The following is an 8,727-nucleotide window of genomic DNA, read 5'->3' as shown; positions in this document are numbered from 1 at the left end:
TAAAAAAACCCAACAGACATCCCGGCGAAGCGTTATGAGAAACAGACGGTCATCTCATTAGTGTATTAAATTTGCCTCATTAAACCACTCTTAACCTCTTCACTTGCGTATTTATTTTCTTCTTCAGTTCACCAACCCACCCACATCAGATTGGTGGTTGAAGCAATCCTCTAATTCCTGATCAGAATTTGCCTCTGTTCTTGTTTCCAGTGAGTTACTCTAATTCGTATTTATTTACAGTAAGCTTTTGGTCGCACGTTTCATCAATTGGCTTTAGGTTATAGACTGTTTTTATATCATCCAAGTGTTTTTTTTTTTTTGCTAAAATGTTAAGAAGTTAGGTTTTGGAGGTCATATTTGTGTGATTATAGGATCATAATTTGAGTAATTTGCGTCTATGTATGGAGTTGCATTGACAGATCATTTGTTCTTATTGAAGGAAACAAGGGCGAGTATGAGAACGGACGCTTTGGTTGTGTGGCAGATTGCAGGTCTCGTCTCGATCCCCCGCTTCCTCAAACTTATTTTGGCAATCATGGACGGTTTGAGTAACTATTGACATAATAATTTTTTTTAATCATACCCAACACACAAAGTCCAAATCTTTTAAACAAGTAGTATTGTGGTTCAATCTAACCTAATTTAACTCACGCGGAAGCTTGGTTTTAAAAAGCGAGAAGGACACAAAAGTGATAAGGTAACCCAAGGCGTGAAGCGCCAAGTCCAAAAGTGCACTACTTTTCGTACATGAGTCGCAAATAATTATATAAATTTTAGATATTTCCTAAAGGTTTTTAGCAGCATTTACCCAATATTTAGAGACAAGTAAGATTTATATATGTTTTAATATGGAAATTACATACATGTACAACCTGAAAAGCATATTGTACAACAACCTGCTGCACAAACATATAGGAAATACATGAGGCGCATGCCTCAGGGTCAATTTGTTGCCAAGAAATCGCCTCAGGTGGGCTTTTTGATAAAAGCGTGCCTTATGCTCCTAAAAGCGCAAAGGGCTTGAGCCTTGTTGCGCCTTGCGCCTAGGTGCGCTTTTTTAAACCACGGGCATAAGTTTTAAAAGTAGAAACGTTTCGTATTTAGTCAACGTGCTAATTATTGTGCGGCGTCTTTTTTATATAATTTAGGATATTTAATACTGTATTTTCAAGTAAATTTACATTAAATTCCCTTCAGCTTTCAGATTTTAGAGTAGCTCCAAAAATATTTTCCTTTCTCTTCATTACTACCATACACAAATATTAGGAAGCAATAATAAAGATTTTCATTTCCAGCGAGCTTTATACATACTGAAATTCCCAGATAAGATGCAGGCTATTGTTTAACTTATGTACCAAATTTTTTTTGCAGCTTGAAAAGTTGAACTCTCGAGGCTTTGAAATCATTTTAGTTACCTCAGAAGCTATTGGAGCCGGCTGCCAAAGGCTTAAATACAGGAAAATGATCAACAACAGGTAAATCTTTCTTTTCCTTTTTTGATTGCTGATATGGAAAGCTTTGTGTGGTTTTAAAAGTAGAGTTCCTTTTGTTTGGTTTAATAATTGTAGCTCATTTTGTATCGGAGCTTGCTAATTTATATCTGGTGCAGAAATGGAAACCGCCAGCGAGGTCGTGGTGAGCAAGTAGCTTGGCTCGAACTATCCGGTTCCGTGGAAGTGTCAAACTGAACAGTTGACAAAACCAAGTCAAGTCTGGTCAACCGGGTTCCGTACACTCACTGAGGTAAATATGTTAATTTTTTTCTTTAGGATATATATTTATACCTTTGTTTAAAGATGGTAACGGTGCAGTGGTGCTGAATTAAGAGCAAAAGGCAACCGTGGGTTAAGGAGGAAACGTTGATGGTGTCATGGCGACACTAAAAAATAACAATAATAAAGAATTAAAAGCCGGAAAGTTCAATGTGGGTAGGCATAACCTCATGACGAAACGAGACGAATCACATTTGACGTTAGAGATTGGTTGATGCTGACGGGCGGAAGACGGTTGTGACTTGGCTGCATTAGAGTTTTGTTTTCACAGTGGAAACAGGTTCAACAGACGCAAAAACTTGATTTTTGTGCTGATTCTTGTCACTTGATTATGAAATTGGTTAAAAATTAACTTATGGATTGATCATTACCAGGATGGAGCTGCACTTCAGTTTAAATAAAAAAACCGGTCTATCAAACATATTCCTGTTCTTTTATACTAACCTAATTTTGTAATTTATATTATATAGCAAAGAGTGGGGGACGGTTGAGTCTTCAGGATCATCCCTTTATACAAAAAAAAAAAAAAAAACAGTTGCTCCTATGTAACGAAATCAACCGTTGATAGCTTATGTTCTTCGTTCGAACATTATGTACTTTAAAATTGGTTAAAGGAGTGTTGTCTATTACGGTATGTGTTGAATCGATGATAATTTGAAACTTGAAAGCATCTAGCGGTTTCTACCGACAACTTTTTATAAATTCTATTGCAAAGTGTTGACTCCGCCGCAACGCGCGGGTTTCCCACTAGTATAAATAAATATAAAACCGACATTAGGCTATGAATATCTAAAGTACTTGTATTTAGAAAAAAATCACAAATTAGTAGGATTATAAACAAATACAAATAAATAAATAAATAAAATTAGAGGACATGTGCCATATTATGTATCGATATTGTTATCGACTTATCGTTGTCGCTTTCTATATCGATCTCTTCTCACAAGTTTTATTGTACCACCAAATAGTCTTTATTTGCAAAGTGACAACCCCCAAAACTGATTAGGTTTGTTTAATGGATGTTTGTTTTTCCAGATTTAGTTAGTTCCACCAATACTAAATATCCAACAAAAGAGACCTATGTTCGTTTCTTTTATATCGTATTTAGAAAACAAAATTCCAAACGATATATTAGAAGTTCCATCATATCATTACATTTGTCAAGTATACACACTTAAATTTTTAAAATTATATTAACTACATCATCATTCTTTCAGCACATGTGTAAAGTTTGAGGGCCACCTAGATTCCTCGGCCGATAATTTTTAAATAGATTCCTCGGTTGAGTTTTGAAAATAGATTATGCATTTTGAATAATTAGAATCAGATAATTAACTGTAACCCCAAACACCCACTTAATGCGGGCAAAGAGGTATGAGATCAGTTCCAAGTAATTAGACGGGTTTATCACCTCGTACAATATCTACCCAAACCCTCAAAAAATAAAATTATACTTAGCACATTCAAATAACATTCTATCAACCTTCCCGAATGTTTTTGGTTTTTCGTGGAGATCGAGTAGTTTTGTCATCCCTAAATGTAAGTATCACACGCGAATGTCAGTGTTGTAGTTTGACCCCAGTTATTGTTAGTTTATTACAACTTCTCATTTGAAGGTTTTTGAAGCAGATGATGACAATAAAAAACATGGTATACAAATTCAAGACGACACTTGGAAGGATCAAAGAGTTGGAGTTGGTTAAAACATTTCATTTTTGGTATCTGACGCAAGTCACTTAGAACAACTCTTTGCAATGAATTACTTGCATCTATCTCCAACTTGTTTGTGAAAGACACATATAACTTGTTTCACATTATTTGTTTTGGAGTTTAATTATTTAGCTAGCTATTAATTTGTATGGTTAACGACACATGCATAAGTTACTAGAAAGAATCGAGAATGAACATTTTCAAATATTAAAACAGAAATTTGAAACACTAATTTTGCCATCCAACTCATTTGTGAAGTAAATAGACGAAGATGCGTTACAATATTACATGAGTAGAGTGGTCAGCAGAGGCGTGAAATAAAATTTGAAGGGTTTATAAAAAGTGTTATAAACCCTCCTCTTTTAACCGATCTACTTTATAGGTTGCGAAGTTAAAAAATTATTAAGTTATATTTTGTGTTATTTATTGTTGTAGCTTTAGTTGACGCAAATTGATTAATAAAATATTTGTAATCAAGTTCTTTTAACAATCTTCTTCTTCTTAAATAATAAAAAAAACCCTTAAACTATTTAATATTTCTTGGGGTAAATCATAGTTACTAGAAATTAAAATAGTTAATATTTGTTGATATAGCACTTCTATCTTTTCACTCAAGATGCTGGTTCGAATCCTACATCTCTACATATTTTTTAATATAAGTTCCACTTACCTGCATCTCTACATATATTTTTAATATTTCTTTCACTTAATTAATTAAACGTCAGGTAATTACTCCTTTATTATAATACTAGGTTAGAACCCCGTCTATTATACAGGGTGAATAAATGTAATTTTATATACTAAATTAAAACAATTATTCTTTAAAAATCTCGTTTATTACACGGGTTGAACAAATGTAATTTTATATATTAAATAATAAAAAAATATATCTCTAAGAACCTCATGTATTGTACTGAATAAATGTAATTTTATATACCAAATAATAAAAACCCGTGTATTGTACGTGTTGAATAAATCTAATTATATATACTAAATAATAAAAAAAGTTATATCTTTAAAAACACTGTGTATTACACGGGTTAAATAAATGTAATTTGTAACCTTGTATATTACACGGGTTGTATAAATGTAATTTTATAAACTAAATAATAAAAAAAATTATATCTTTATAAACCCCGTGTATTATACGGGTTGAATAAATCTAATTATATATACTAAATCATCATCATCATCATCATCATCATACTCAGTAAATCCCACAAATAGCAAAGCTAAGGTAAGGTCTGAGAAGAGTAAGATGTAGAGGCTGCTTTCAGTAAGACCCCCGACTCGATAGTAGTTTTGCATCAAGCTTTCGACATAAGGCACATAACACTTAGCAATCGGGACAAAGACCGATTAGTGTATGTTCCCTTTTGTCTTTCGGCTATCAACGCCACCACATGATGATGATGCATGATTAACCGCCCGCCGTTTTTAACGTTATTTTCACAAATTTGGTGAAATAACATTAAAATTAGTGTAATTTCACGTTTGCCGTCCGAGCGTCCACACATATATACATTATTAAAAGTTAGATTAGATTATATATGAAATTAAGTGTATAACAAAAAGTCTTTATAAATTTCACGTAGAATTAATTGGAATCCTTTATTAAAAGTAGGTTAGATTATATATGGGCTTATACGTGTGAGTAATTGTGATTATTGAATGGTTGAATTTTGAGGGTTTTGAAATGTGAATTTGATTATGATAGATTATAGTTTAGTTTTAAAACTTCTAGAATGATTGAATCAAATAAAAGGATTATGATTTCCTAGAAACAAAAATAACTGAGTTTTTTTTTCTGATCATTTTGAACATGAGCAAATAGAACGATAGCATCTTAATAAAAAAAATAACTAATTGCAAATTTGAAACCCAATAATTTTACTTCTGTCCCATTTGAACGGAAAAGATAAGTACAAACTAATTTTTTTTAAAAATGCAATATGAAAATAAGAGATAGAATAATCTGATATTTTTTTTCATAAAATATGAGATAAGGGTAAACTAAATAAAAAAGTGTCAATTTGGTAAATAATAATATTAAGTATGAAAAGGTAGGAAATTACAAAGGTAGACATCTTCAATGAATGACACGTGTCCAAAATCAGGTTTCTTTTATTATATAGTATAGATATATCCTATCTTTAAGGGCCTGTTTCTTATTTCTCATATTTCTTCGACATAATTAATTAAAGGTCAAGTAATTGCTCCTTTGTTGTAATATATAAATATATATGTGTGTGGATTTATGATTTAGTTAGGCTACGGTTTTTTTAATGACAAAGGTTACATTACATTAATCCTACTATTAAACTACATCAACAAATACTAAAAATAATTTGTATGTTTAAAAAAATCTTAAATGGCCTAGATTTATGAAACAAAAATGTTTTTGGGCCTTTTAAGAATTTTGGATTTATGATTTTGTCTCCCAATTTGCCAATTTGCTTGGATTTGAATGTATGGAGATTTGCGAATAAGGCCAAATTTTTTATCTGGCACAGGGTCAATTTTTTTTTTTTTATGATTTTCGAAGACAACTCTGACTAGAAAGAATCGAGAATGAACATTTCCAAATATTAAAACAGAAATTTGAAACACTATATTTGCCATCCAACTCATTTGTGAAGTAAATACACGAAGATGCGTTACAATATTACATGAGTAGAGTGGTCAGCAAAGGCATGAAATAAAATTTGAAGGGTTTATAAAAAGTGTTATAAACCCTCCTCTTCTAACCGGTCTAGTTTATAGGTTGCAAAGTTAAAAACAATTATTAAGTTGTATTTTGTGTTATTTATTGTTGTAAATTTAGTTGATGCAAATTGATTAATAAAATATTTGTAATCAAGTTCTTTTACAATCTTCTTCTTCTTAAAAAAAATAAAAAATAAAATAAAGAAAACCTTAAACTACTTATTATTTCTTGGTCCTTTATATTTGAATCGGATTACAATGTATGCCCCTTTAACTTCAAAAATTACAGTCACAGTCTTTAAAAAAAAAAAACTTTACACCCTACATCCTTAAACGCTAACCAGGTTAATTTTTAACATTAAGTGAAGTCATGTGCACCCCATGTGGACAAAAGAGTCATTTAATACATAAAACATAAAGAATTTCTAAATTAAAAAAAATATAAACATAGAAAAATCTATAAAACTCGTTTCTCTCTATTTATCTCTCTCTCCCCTATGTTTTCTCTCTCTCTCTCTCTCTCTCTACATCCCTCTTCTACAACCATCATCATCATCAGGCCACCACCACAAACACCACCGCCCATCACCACCGTCAACCACCGACATCATCACTATCACCATTGACCTCTATAGTCCTGCCAACATCAGAATCCAACCTCATTTTTTTGGTGGTGACAAAACTCAGATCTGATGAAGATCTAAGAGTCAACATTCTTGTGGAGGTGAACAACGAAACAGATCTGGATTGTAATCCTTGTTTTGTTTACCCCAACCCAAAAATCACAAAAAAAATGATTCCGGCCATCAAACACGAATAGGTCTATGACAAGTCCCTTGTGTTTAAACATACTTTATTATGTTATTTAATCAGTTTCAACTCAGCTTACATCCCTTGTAAGCTTTAAAAATCATTTATATGCCATATGTAGGATCCGGAACAACGGTTTAGACGGAAGTTTGGATAAGATAAAGACAAATTCGGTAGCAACTTAGTAAAAAGAAGCAAAAGTAGAAGATTCCATTTCATGCCGAAAGAGTATACATAGTTGACAGGCTGGAAAGAGCATCAGGCAATCTCTCTAGCCAAAACCCCAAATCCCAAAACTTATAAACTATGAACACATGACAACCTATTTATAGACATGAGGCTTTGGAGCGGATGACTCATCCGTGCGGATGATTCATCCGTTCGGAACATCACTCGTCCTCTCCAAAGTGCCATGTGTTCGTATCTCACACTCAACTATACAATATTCAACACACGCTCTATCTAGCCTATTCGCACAGTGGCAGAAACACAGAATATGCACTAACAGTTCCCCCCTTGTACGTCACTGTCGAATCTTGATCTTCAAATATGTAAGCCCTGTTTGAATATTCTACAACTTCAATCAAGTATTTGTTGATGCCGTAGATAATTCCCCCTTCCAAGTTTGAGGACAAACTCTTCTGATAAAGGAGAGAATGATAGCCATAACACACCAGGCCCAACTGCAGTTGCATCCGAACCACAAGAGCAGTCCCAAAATGATGTAACATGGGTCAGTTTGATACAAGCACAGCCCAACACCTGATCAGGCCCACTTCCATTCAGTCAGAACCCACGTCACATACCTGTGTTCATTCTTTTCAACATTTTTTATATTCATCTTATTTTAATTTCTTTGAAGTTTTCAAAAGAAGTTAGTTTTAAGTAGTTATTTAATTTCCCTAAATGTAGCTACGTGGGTAGTTTCTAATTATCACCTTTTGTACTGAAAGTGATGAATGGAAGAACAGATTTAAATTTCCTGAATTTTATTCTCTTGTTCTAGAGCAATTTTCCGTTGCTATTCTAATTTTTGGCAGAATTTAGAAGGTGAACTTTGGAAGTTAATTTGAGTTTACGTGGTGTGTCTGTATCGTGAATTCGAGTTATAGCTGCCCAACGATTCCCTCGAGTGGTTCATCTTTATCTCGAAAGGTACGTTGATTTTATTACAAGTCTTATCACTTATTTCGGGTTATTTTTTATCCAATTCACTAAGTCTCTGCCTACCACATTGGATACCTTAATATGCATTATTGATTCCCATGTTTCCCTTGGGGTATAAAAGAAGTTCGTTTACGAAGTGTTTAAAATTTATTCATTAGGATTTACATAACTTGAAACCACATCTTAAACACTTCCTAGAAACAACTTAAAAAAGCGACTTAAAAATTCAAATGCTCAACTACATTTCTAACATATCTGTATTTTTAGAAGTTAACCTCACACCTGCTGGCGTACACAAATGCATGTTTTGTTATCCAACCCAAATGTTTTATCTTCCAATTTACCATCCTAATTGAGGGATGTAAGCTATGCTTAGTTGCCCGGAATTTTGATAACTACTGAGTATTGGCAGGTTCTGTGTCGAAGTAAGGAATCATGGCATATAAGCGTGATATAGATTCCGTTTTGAGAGTTGAATTAGTACCTATCTTACTGAAAAGTTCTATGCATCACTCAACCATTGCACAAAACCTGTCTCATCCTAAGCCAACACACGGAAAAC

At 33.0% G+C, this 8,727-nt stretch overlaps 1 long non-coding RNA gene across 1 annotated transcript; it reads left to right on the top strand.

The window, feature by feature from the left end:
- The first annotated feature begins 1,349 nt into the window (after positions 1–1,349).
- On the top strand, positions 1,350–1,932 carry LOC110903841. Its single transcript, XR_002572195.2, has 3 exons — positions 1,350–1,475; positions 1,610–1,743; positions 1,812–1,932. It is a non-coding gene; the product is annotated as an uncharacterized LOC110903841 (long non-coding RNA).
- The last annotated feature ends 6,795 nt before the right edge of the window (positions 1,933–8,727 follow it).

Source organism: Helianthus annuus, chromosome 2, assembly GCF_002127325.2.
Source record: "Helianthus annuus cultivar XRQ/B chromosome 2, HanXRQr2.0-SUNRISE, whole genome shotgun sequence".
Classification (NCBI taxonomy): domain Eukaryota; kingdom Viridiplantae; phylum Streptophyta; class Magnoliopsida; order Asterales; family Asteraceae; genus Helianthus; species Helianthus annuus.
Note: the sequence above shows the minus strand (reverse complement) of the source record. Positions and strands in the feature narration are given on the sequence as shown.